The 12,911-nt window shown below is 41.0% G+C and overlaps 1 long non-coding RNA gene across 2 annotated transcripts in view; it reads right to left on the reverse strand.

Moving 5' to 3' along the window:
* The window catches only part of LOC127530876 (uncharacterized), a 47,655-nt gene that overhangs the window by 17,338 nt on the left and 17,406 nt on the right, over window positions 1-12,911 (reverse strand). Inside the window, exon 3 of one of the 2 annotated variants that reach the window (XR_007937621.1) lies at window positions 9,984-10,080. The exons of the other annotated variant lie outside the window; for it this stretch is intronic. This is a non-coding gene — a long non-coding RNA (uncharacterized LOC127530876). The remainder of the gene's footprint in view (window positions 1-9,983; window positions 10,081-12,911) is intronic. 2 annotated transcript variants of the gene reach the window in all.

The raw sequence follows: 12,911 nt of genomic DNA on the forward strand, positions 1-12,911 counted from the left end.
GCAAATCCTTAACATACCAGTTGGCTCCGCTGGTTGGGAAGCTAATGGGACTTAGCCACAATCCGCCGGCGCTCTAGGAACTCCGTCAGTCTATTCGTTGCGCTGATTGGTTGTATACCTACCCAATTGCTGCAGAGTGATTTGAAAGACAACCTTTTAGCCCGCCTCCCTCCCTGTCGAGCGGCCCTAGACCCTTGTGCCTTCAGAACATGGGTCTAGCTAGGCTAGGCTAGGTGTTTTGTGTTTGTGGATAGGAATAAGCGCTGGAGGACTTTGTGGAAAAAGAAAATATCACTGACGCCAGGAGGAAGACAGAAAACACGCTTGTTTATAAAAAAAAAAAAAATCAACAGGCATATCAATGCAAAGTACTGTTCTCTTAATACCCTGAAAACCCAATGAACCAGTACTTTAATCCTCACACACTTCAAGACCAGACGATGGGCCATAAATATTAATGGTGTTTGATATGGTCTGAACATTCTCGGGAGACTTTGATAAAGATTTAATCTGTAAACTCACAGAACAAGATAATCTTCGAAGACCATTAGTCCTAGCTGAGAGACAGAGTTGCAAAGATAGTGTGAAAAGCACCACTAATCCTCAATGTGGAGAAATTAATCAAATTGTCAGAAATAAAGAAGCATAGTGAGGCTGCTCTTCATAACACTGCTTGTGACGGTTGCAACAGAGTACATGTAGATTCATTAGAATGACAAAAATGGTGTCTGTCTGCGTCCGTGTGCTTGTGTGTGTGTGTGTGTGTGTGTGTGCGTGTGCGTGCGTGTGCGTGTGCGTGTGCGTGTGCGTGTGTGTGTGTGTGCGCGTGTTCTGAGATCAGAGAGTGTAGATAGTTAAGGTTGCAGTCAGTGTCCAAAGGTGGGAGGAGATTTAGAGGTGCTGCTGCTGAAGCAGACAGACTGCGGGAGATTAAAGAACTTAAGATAGACAGAGAAGTTCAAAGACTGGAATATAGCAGTTGTTTTTTTTTTAATGAAAGAATGTCTGAAGCAGCAACCACAGACACACTTTAAAGACGCGTAAGTGACTGTGTAATTTTCTCGATATCACTTCACTTGCCAGCTTTATGCATTTACTGTATTATTTTCTGGTTGGTTCAAAACGATCACATTTTTGAACAACAAATTCAGAACCAAGACAGCAGAGTAAATGCAACATTCTCGTTGTCACGTATTCACCCTGTGTCGTTGTACCTCTTTATCTATTAATTTGCAATGGCAGATGTCCAACCACTTCAACCAGCTTGAAGTACCAAGTTACTCACACAATATTAGAGGAATAATAGGCACAAAACAAATATATTATGAGCGTGAAAGACAAACTAAATGCTGCTTGTCATAACCTATATTTAGTTTCAAAAGGGTGCTCAGTCCCCTCTTATCTCCTCCACTACATGGTGACTGCATGCAAGCCTTGAGTGCTTTCTGAGAACAGCCCTAGAGTCCGGAGAGCCTGCTCTTGAGAGACTGTCTCCCAGCTCTTGACCCAGCGGTACAGCATGTAGATAGCTTTAACTGTGGTAACTGATGCACAGCAACAAAATTCATTTCTTAGAAAGTACTGTTGAAAACTCTTCATGAAGTACAGTGAGAGACTCTGTTTTTAAAGTGGTTTGTTTGGGTTTCTGCTCATATTTGGATCATTGAGTTTTTTAGTATGACTACACTCAAAAGAACCACTAGAACAAAATATGGAGCTAAAAGATAGGAACCAAAACTGATAAACAAAATGTATAAAGAACTGAAACAAACAAACAAACAAAAAGCTTAAGTGGACGCTGGAAAGTATCTAAAGTTTCATCACTGGTATCAGCACTCTTGGCTGATATGCTTAGACTGATTGATATCAGTGACGCATAACTCTAAACTGCGATCCTGCCAGTTACGTGCATATTGCAAGGTTTATGCGTCATCCATGTATCATATGATACAACATATAAGAATCATGGATGATATCCAAACCCTATGATCAAGTAAGCAGAAGGGCTTGTAATGCATTTCTGATACACCTACAGTTGCAGGCAGGTGATGCATTTATTTGCACAGTGTATATCTATTCATGCATTTACTTTTGGCATTTGTGTATTTTCTGCTTTTTATGCTATACAGCATATATAGATATATAGATATAAAATGCTATGCCATTTTTATACTATCAGTCTTTGCATTCATGTGGCTTTCGTAATTTCAGTAATGCAGCGTCAGATTTTTATTATCAGTCCTTTGTGTTGCAAGTTCCCTGATGTTTCTTTCTATCAGATATGAGCCTTTTTTCCTTCCTAATGGTGAGCTAGATGTCTCTACATGCAATCAATTATAAACAAGAGAAAATAACCCCAAATATTCAAAACTGAGTCGAAACCAAGACTATTCTAATATGACAGGAGAAATGATGTGGGGGCAAAGCAATCCCCTGCTCTTACAACCTGCCATAATAGCCCCAAAAAGGCCATATATTCATGTTTAATTTGTCTTCATTGCCTTGACCTGCACCCATATACAGGATTTATACCCAAAATCTGCTCCCTTTGACCCACAATTAACCTTAATGAAATCAGGAAGACACACTCTCTTTTTGTGTTTCTTTATGTATCATAATTGTGCGTGTGCGTGCACACGCATGCATGCATGCATGTATGTTTTTCCACATCCTCTCCTTCCCCTCCTTTCTTTTAGCTCCTCCATGTTACTTTTCAGCAATTGAAATCAAGGTAATGACTGGGCAAGGAAAAAGAATGTTCTTTCAATAGATAATTAGGGAGATTGGTTTACCAGGGCCACTCAAAGCCTATTCAAATGCAGGGCTGAGGCCAGGCCTTGTTGTCTGCTGAGCCCAAAAGGCTCCCAAGAGAGGCATTCGCCTTGGCTTCATTTCTCAGAGCAGGTGCCTGGCAGGTAGTCAATGGAGACGGCCAGCCGAGATATATAAGAGAACCATCCCCCTGTACAAAGGGTCAACATCACAGGTCAGGGGTCATGAGCAGAGGTCACAAGGTCAATGTTTAGCACCTAGGACTGCCCAGATGAGTGGAAATGCATCCTGGACAGCCAGCTATCAGCTCCATGACTGACAGGTACCTGTTTCATCAGACAAAATCAGATGTTTTGTGCCCAAAATTGAAGTAAATACATAAATAAATAAAACCTCCAGTGTTTTGTAATTATACTTTTTACATGTAGTAACCGGTGTACAAAGTTTCAGTTGGAAGCTGATAATCTGAGATATTTAAAATAGCAGCTGTTGTTCTTTTTTCTGAGACCTTTTCTTCGTCCTACTCATGAAGGTCATGTGACTTGTATAGCTCTTTTATGACTTCAACTTTTTAATGATATATTGCATAAAAAAGGTGCACAGGGATCTGTTCCTTTCCGACCATCTACACATTGATTTTCTCATCACAACTTCCACTCTGATGGCTTCATTGCAGCATTATTATTTTGCATTATATGGCACTGGTGGTCCCAGTTCACAAATAAATATGCTTAGAATTCCTTCCCATGACAACAGCGCTGCAGAATTAGAGGTCAGAGGTGATGTGCACTCTAATTTCTAATTAAATCACAGTGTGGAAAAGTGATCCGTCATTGCCCATAGCCAACTATTGACAAGGGCTCAGCTAGGCTTCACACGTAAAGGGATCAACCCTCCACCTTCATGCCTCTCCCAGCCACCACCCCTGGAATCCAGCCACCTTGAGCTCCTGGGCTGCACCCCAAGGGAAACGCTATATAAATGTCAATGCACTGGCTACTGAAACAGCCACAGCCATGCAGGGGGAAGCATGTGGAGTACAGGAGATTTTCTTTCTGTCACTCTAGTGGTGGTTCCTGGAAATGCAGCTATGATTTAGGGACAGATCCTCTTACATAGCAGTGGACTTGAGCTTCTGTGATATGAAATCGAAACTCTGTTGGGTTGGCAAAATGTGCACACCCAATCTCTGCTGGGTGCACCCATACACATGTAAGGGAACGGTTACAGAAGCTACTACAGGGTACAACGACACATCCTAACTGTAACTCCGTGTTATATCCATTGTCTGGGTATCTACATGCTGCTCTCCATTAGCATTTGTGCCAATAAGACCAGCAACGTATCAGATATGCATGTCAATTTTTCTCTCTCTAATCAAATAGAAAGCCTGTGAAGTAAATATCTATTTTCTTACAGCCTGCCTGTTTACAACAGGGGGGAGCGGCTATATAAACAGTGTGTGGCAAATGGAGAATTTCTGTTAGGGAATCGGCTTGGCAAGCATATGCTAGATATAGGAAACCCATAGCATCAGTGGCTCCATATTGGCTGCAGAGGTCAAAGGCTAGCGAAGGTCAAAGGTGTCATCCTCCTTTCTCATCATGAAGTGCATTAACATCTTCTCCCTGTCCTGTCTTATCCAGATGGCTGACCAGGCCACAGGACAGATGCCCCATTTTAAAATATCTCAGAGATCCAAAACGGACCATCGAGAATAAATATGGCTCCATTTTTAGGACATCATATTTCAAAGGAATATGGATATGGATACGGGTGGATGTAGGGTGCATACACCCAGGCTGTGTTAACCAATTGATTCTAAGTACAGTTGCAACAGTTTGCTCTCTTCGGTTTGTGTTTAAATCATTAAACTTTACTCATTCAAAGAATTGGGAATACACGGTACAGTAAAGTGTTTGTTTAGAAAATTAGAGTGCATGTCAAAAGTAAAAAATCATAGAATATACTTGAGTAGAATGCATGTCAGACATGCTAAATTTCATATGTTTGATGAAGCAATTTCAGAAAAATGAGATTTTTTTTTCCAAGGATATGGCAAAACAAACATACAGAATATGAATCTTTTTGTAAACAGTTTTGAGTTTTCCAAGGTCATCCCATAGTAAGCAAATGTTTTTGTTTCACTCATTGTTGAAATCAACAGACTAATTAGACCAAGTTGTTACGACGGGCAGCAGACTATGATCCATGCTCAAAAAAAGACAAGAAAACGGGCTTGGACCTTACGCTTACCAGGAGGTGGTGACCTCACTTGTGTGCCTAAGTAATTAAATCACAGCCTCTTGGAGTGCATACAAAGCATTCCTTCCACTTTTGTATGAATATGTCACATGATAGCCAAACCCACATGATTAATGCTGTGGAGAAGTTATCCAGTTGGTTGCTTCTAAAAGTGCCAGAACAAATGTACGCATATGTGATAATTTTTCTCCAGATTCCTCCAAGTTCTTCCATCATTGAAACTCATCATTCAGTGTCCCTCTTCAGCCAATCAGCACAGCTCATAAACAGATGACCCCACCTCTCCGAGCGAGTCATTATTTTTACTACACTAAAACCCTTCTAGGCATGCTCACAGTCAAACGAATGGAGCCTCTCCAAGCCAAATAGACCAAGGCACCCTGCCGAGAGCTTTGGGTTGGCCCTCATACAGCTTCACCAACATAGACACATTTATGTTTATAGAGAGAAGCAGTGACTCGTACAGACTTCCTTAGACACACATCTGAACACACACACAAACATATATGGCACGCTACCCTGCCCAGAGACCTCTGACTTGAACCTGCTGCTCTCACTCAGCAACACATAAATCACAGGGCTCTCAGCAGCACTGCTGGCCCTCAGTGCCATGCTGAACTTGACTCCACGGGAATAAAAGTCTGTAACTAGATACAAAAACTAATCCAGGCCAGAGACAATTGCTGGCACACAGAGGCCCGAGAGGTGCTGATACCCACCTCTGACGATATGCTGTCTCTGTCATGAGACCCCTGACTTCTGCCCTGTGGTCTGTTTGGTGCTACTGGTCAGAGACACAGAGAATGAGAGAGGGCAAGAGGAAAGAGGATGATGAAGATGTAACCTGTCAAGTTCTCCTCGCATACTTGGAGTGACCATCTGCTTCCCTAAATATTCCTTCTCCCCCTGCCTGTAATCTGTCAGGTATAATGGAGACGTCCCAAAACCAAAAAATAAAAATAAAAGGCCCGCATTTTATTTTTATTTCATACAAATTTATACCTCTGTAGTACATTTCAGAGGCAGATTTTTCACTTAATGCTACTTTTACTACTGTTTTTTGTATTTGAAGACTGTGATCACTTTGTAAAATAAGACTTGTTAGTTAGTAAACAGTTTACAAAGCTGTGAAAATTAGCTCCACATAAACCAGCTGCAACATTAACATTTTGTGCATCCACATTAATAATCCCAATCTACTTGTATCTAATGACACTGAAAGGAGCTACTCTGCATTCTGAGTATGGTTGATACACGAGTAAAGCTTGGAATCCAGTAATTACACAGTATTTCTACAGTGTAGTAATCATACTTTCACTGACTGAGAATAAGTCTTCCTCCATCGCACACACATAATTCACGTCTTGCAAAAGGGAAACAGACATTAATCCCTTCCTGACATCACAAGTCAAACTCACTGAAAATATGTGTACTCTTTGTCCTGTTAAAATTTGGGAAACACTGTTGTTTGTGGGATGCTGGAATTCACTGTTCAATATTTAAACAAAACACAGGCAAAGGGGGAAAAGTGTCCACCAGATAACAGTGTTTAACAAAAGTTACAGTAGGTAAGGCGTGATTATAATAAGATTATATGGAAATATAACACTTCATTTGGACATCTCAGTTACCTTTTGTTGTCCTGTTAGTCCAGTCAAGCGACTGACAAGGAGACACGGCGGTGCCCTAACAACACCCTGCTGTAAATAATCAAGGAGCCCGTCCTGTAATGCTGCAGCCACCCACACCACTCCCTAACTGTCTAACTGCACTCCTGCAATGCACTGTAAACCTCCATCCCAGCCCCCAGTCACAGCTATAAGCCTGACACCAGCTAGTAATACAGGAATGTCTCTGTACTCTTCTCTGTCCTGATAGAGTGGCCACTGTTTAACTGTGATAACATCAGGCACCTGGGCCTGCACAGCCACAGGCTCCGAGACACACTTTTATGACTTAAGTATCTGAGACTGATATCTGCAGCCATCAGCCCAATACACCCTCATCACATACTTATACAGATACTCAAACACTCTCTCCATCTTACAGATGCGCACACTATCTCTCTCCCAAGAATGCATATCAGCACACACATGTGCACAGCCTCACTCTATTTAACGTTCATCATTTTGGTGCAGACACACACATACAGTATATCTGTGCTTCGATATCCTGTAGACAAATTCAATCTTAAGTCAACATGCATTGCATTAACACCAAACTGTAAAATTATCTCTAATCCTAGCCACTTATCCCTAACCTAGTAACTTTAACTGAATCACTAGCCTTAATCTAACTATAATGACCAAGCATAACTCAGTAACATTAAACACAGACTAGACTGGGCGATTTGTTGGAAAACTGTACAAATTTTCCTGAAATCACTGCCTTATCCAGTGACAATAGTGCATATATGTATGGCATATGTTAGCCAGGTTACAGGTGATTCTGTTGAAGTTCGAGTGGTAATGGGACATCCAGATGCACAGTATGTTGGCAACCATGCACTTTAATCTGCAGCATCCAAAACCAGCAAAGATTAAAGTCAGAATGTTGAGATTATGTGATGAATGTATTTTGGGGAAAATGGACTTCATACAACAGCTGCCATAAAAATGTCCACAAAGATATCTCTGGGGTTTGAATACTTTCATCTTGTACACAATTGTGACAAGTTTATTGCATGAATGTGATTCTTGGAAAGGCTGGGCTTTTAGGGATACAGAGAAATAAAAGAGCAGGGGCGACTGGCTGACAGGGGCACCACCCTCATTTAAAGTTTTTGTTTTATTAATAAACCTTTTGCAACCTATTAATGTTCACCCTTTTTTAAATGACAAAACACAAATGGAAATAAACTTTTGTTTTATTGATGAAACTTTTACTAGAAAATATAAAAAAAAACATTGCTGCTTCTGCTATTGTTGCTGTGGTATTTGTATCTTGAAATGGGAAACATTATTACAATCGTGAAGATTTGTGTTTTCAAACATTGTATAATCAGGGTTAGATTGTCTTTTGTTCCATATTTTAGTTCATATTCAAGTCTACCCACTGAGACCGATACTGACAATGACAAGTGTGGGGTTCAAAGACTCAGAACTTCAGGCTCCTCTAAATTCAATAAAATCTCTTCTGCAGAATCCATTTGAGGCTATGTAATAAAGTACAAATAAAAGAGCTCGCCCAAGATCAGCCAGATATTCTACTCAAAAAGTAAGTTCATGTAAAAAACTAAAGCCCACACACAGGGCTTCTAATTGGTACAGCAGAAAGGATTGTTGGATGCATCATAAAAACTCCATATTTGAGCTTTCCATGTTTACTTTCTCAAACAGTGAGACACAGACAATATGGACAGGGATATGAAACACTTAGAAAAACTTTCTAGTACATGTTATTCTGCCACAGAAACATCAGAGTTCAGCAACTTAATATCCTTTTCACAATTTATGACCTTACTATTCAATATTGTTAAATTATATAATGTTTAAAGAAGCTTGTCATTTCCAAAAATCACTTCTTTTTTTTTTTGAAAAGGACAACGTTGTTACAAACAGGTTCATTTTAAACATCTTAGGGTCAATACTTGTTCACGTGATACCACTACAGTGTTCATTGTGTCGGCCTAGAAATGCCTTAACTTTTAGTTCTTGTGATAAAATAATTAATCAAAGGGGTTTTGGTAACTGAGCTGTATTTATTTGCACTTGTATGACACTTTGCATTAAATCTGAGGGTGGTTTGGTGCAGAGCCACTGTAAAAGAGGGACATGACAACTCATTAAAGAAAGTTCTCTGACAAACTAAGCACTCCTGAAGCTACACACAACCTTTCATGTAAAACTGCTGCATCCACTTATTAAAAACTGCCTAAACCACCACTGTCACTTCTGTCAGTGCAGAGACACCACTGATAGCCTTTACTCTTCTCTGACCCAAGAAAAGGCAGCATGTGCCTCTTGATGGACAGCACCGCTTCCCTCTTTCACATTGATGGTCAGTCACACAAACAAAAAGAGGGATGAGATGAGTTTCTCAGGGGAGTGAGGATAATAAAATCAGGGTGTCTGTGTGTCCTGAGAGGGGGCAATATTTGATGCTCTAACAGAATGAAGGTCTTTGGCGGCCCAGCCTGGCAGTCTTTTAGCTAAAGCAAGCAGATTTCTTTGAAGCCTGGCCACCTTGGCTGAAGAGCCATTACTCCCGGGCTATTCTATACATTAACCATGCTACAGCAGCACAAGTGCATTACAGACTGCCGCCCCAGCAGGGCCCAATTGTACTCCCTCTTGTTAAATATTACCCCAACAGAGCTTTTGATTTTATTTTCATTTTTTTCTCCCTATGCCGCTTATCCTCCTCTCCTCCCACGATCAGATTAGGATCGATTGCTGCGTGGCAGAGCTGGCCCAGACATGAGGACCAGAACAACGCTACAGCGCGATTGTGCTCCTCAGGCCCCGCCTTGGAGACTATTCAGGCGACTAAATAGAATGATTTGCCCTTAGATGTCAAATTTCCTCCGAGACAAGGATGTCAATACCAATTAGATTGTCTGCAGTTGCCGTAGTTACGCCAGCCTGCCCCACACACCACTGCCGCCACCATAACCTCTTTCACTCTAAAGATACACTCGCTCTCTTTTAACATCTCACTCACATCTCTTTTTTGTAGGCAGAGTGGTGGTCTCGGCACCAAGCCTTTAGCCTCAAATCAGTTTTATGACTGGCGCTGTGCAGACATTAGGCTAACTCCATTAGCCTCTCTGAAGGAGATGGCCTGAGGGGATACTGAGGGGCCAAGATGGGACCGGGTAGGGGTGTGTGTGTGACCGTGTATGTGCGTGTGTGTGTCTGTGGTATGTGTGTGCATGTACATATATGTCTGTGGTGCGTGTGTGTGTGTGTGTGTGTGTGTGTGTGTGTGTGTGTGTGTGTACGTACATTTGGTGAAAGGGTGAAGGGGTAACATTGTCTTACAGAGTCTTCTGGCATCTCCTTTAAAGGTCACTGTCTGCTGGTCAGAGGAGGCAAAAGCCCACTGGAGCAAGAACATAAACAAGAAAGAGAAGTGGGCAGAAAATGGATTAATGAACAAATGTAATTAGGAGAAAGGGTGGATGGAGAGAGTGGGAGAGAGGACTCTGTCTCCACTTAGTATCGTGGCTCCTGCAGGCGCTTAAGTGCTAACATGACAAACAGATGTGGCCATGGCTGGCCAGACATAAGGCTACACACTCACATACACAAACACATCAGCACAAACACACATACTACTGTTTTTCACCCGCCGTCTCTTTTCCATTCGGCTAAAAATGAGCACGCAAAATTCTGAAAAAAATCTGATTTGATTCATTAAACATCGACTGTTTCATCACCTTCAGAATTATTCACGGCAAAAGTTTACATGTGAGAGGATAGACACACATTTATGACAAACAAGTTCACTGACGATCACCGTGTCTCTGCGAGGTCATCGTGTCTGGATTTCAACAGAAAACTAATGCTGATGTGTTATCAAAGCATAAAAGATACATCCTCGTTGTGTTGACAAAGCCCTCTTTGCTTCAATTAAAATTAATTGACTGGTTCTCTCACAGCAATTTTTACATCAAATATTTATGTTAAGGACTACCTTGAGTGATTAATATGTGTAGAACTTCTTCCTGTTTGGTTTACATCGTATTTGCTCCGGGAATATGAAACCTTATACTTTGTTTTCCAGGTTTCAATTAACATCTACAGGCACCGTTAACTTCTGCAATTTACTAAATCAATACCTTCCCAGAAAGCATCCAAGAAACAGTAATATATTCTTTTTTTTTTAACAGTTCTCTACTGTGACCAGTTGAAAATACACACGAAGGAACATTTTCAAGGTAATTGACAATAATATAATTTAAACATTTACTTCCATTTTAAAATTTAAAGCAACAAATCACTTTTTTATATACTTGAGATACACGATTAAAATGCCTATCATGTCAAAAGTACACAGTGCACAGCCAGCAGACACTTGCAAACTAATGTAAGCCATGATCGTGACTGCAGATCTCCTCCTTTCAAAACTTTTCTGCTCTTTTCAGAGGGCACACAGCACTGCACAATCAATTAAACGCTGAAGAATGGAAACAGGACTTGCATCTTGAAGTTGGTTTAACCTTGCAGTGACACCTATTGCAGATGCTTTGAAATGGTTGAGAAGAATAGTTTCCGCATGGTGGAATCTGCAATTAGGCAGCAACATCTGCACCAGCAGCAGCACCCAAGCAGTCCCCCCCCCCAACCATCCCAATCTGGCATTCTTTGAGCTTGGTATTGGTTAGCAGCCAAGACAAACATTTCCCACAACATAACTGTGAATAATTTTCTGAGATGGATTTCAACTGGGCAATTAGAAGAATTTCAACTGTGAATATTTCAAGCATGCCACGCATTTCACTGTCCAATCAATAAGAAAGGGAACAGACTAAGGGAGCGAGGGAGACATGGATCTGAGTCACAGAAACGAGGGGCTGAGCGAAGTGAGGAGACAAAGAAGGATAAACAGAGGGAACGATGAAAGAAGGGGGAGGAGGGACAGTGACAGCCATGAGACAGAAATTTACAACCAGATCATCAGTTAACCACTCCAATCACAATGGATCAAGACATTAAATGTGCATTTTTATCCAAACGACCTCCTGACTGACAACGACTGCAGATCATGAGCTCGTATTGATGGCTGATGGAACACTGTGCACTCCAAACTCTGAGAAGTTCACCGTTTGTCAGTTAATTCAGCACATGTAGTCCGGAATAAAACAAATGTCTGCCCTCTCAACTTACGTACGTCTCATTAAATGAAATCCAGTTATTTCAAGCTGCAAGACTAATGCCTTCTGCTCTCAAGTTGGCATGTTTACCTTGCTCTCGTTTTTCTTGTGCTGAATAAGCACAGAATGTGACCATTAAATATATTGCTGATGGGGAGACAAGGGGAGGGAAACATCAATATTAAAGTGAACTGGAGTTACTGCCGTCTGTGTTACGTGACAGGCTATCCCCGGGTGACATCAGCGCCAGGTTTGATAAAGAAAATGTCATGAATTTACTTGTAAATCAGAAGCAGAAACAGGTTAATCGCCAAGAAGGTTGCACAGAATTGGTCTTGGAGCTGTGGTGCATAACAGACAAAAAAAGACTACAGAAAATACAAGTCAAGAATGATTAATGTAAAATAGAAATTTACATTATTTCTGAATTGATGACTCCTAACTTTTGCTGTACTTGTTTTTTTTCCCAATGTGTTAAGTTTAAATTATGAATTTAAGTCTGTGATTTAACAATATTTCTGTCATTTAGCAATCTTAGCAAGTCTAATTATATCAGAATCCACTAATGCTCTAGGAGATTGAATTGCTTGATTCAACAAGCACTTATCTCCTTAAATCTATTGAAAAATCTAAATTGGAAAAAACACATATTTACTTCCCCCATTATCAATGCAATTAGCCTGTGTGTAATGAAAAGAACATGTGAAACAAAAGGACCTTTGGACATGGCATACTCCATAAAATCCTACTTTCAGCACCTCTGAAATTAGACCTAAAGTCCCCCCAGAGGGGCTATTAGATGACAAATCCTTGCTATTGACCAGGTTCTGCCCTCTGCTTGCTCATGACTGACGTCCCAACCTCTTTGATGTCTCTCGCCACAACAACACCAGCTCCACTTCCTTTCCTCTACTAGGACAAAATGTGAGCTGCTGCTTTTTGGGATACATCCCCCCAAAAAAGAGCAGGAGATGGTTTAAGGGAGAAAGGGGGACCCACAAGATTCAAAACAAGCCAGATGTTCACGTCCCCCTGCTAACATGTGGAGACATGCGCT

Source organism: Acanthochromis polyacanthus, chromosome 18, assembly GCF_021347895.1.
Source record: "Acanthochromis polyacanthus isolate Apoly-LR-REF ecotype Palm Island chromosome 18, KAUST_Apoly_ChrSc, whole genome shotgun sequence".
Classification (NCBI taxonomy): Eukaryota; Metazoa; Chordata; class Actinopteri; family Pomacentridae; genus Acanthochromis; species Acanthochromis polyacanthus.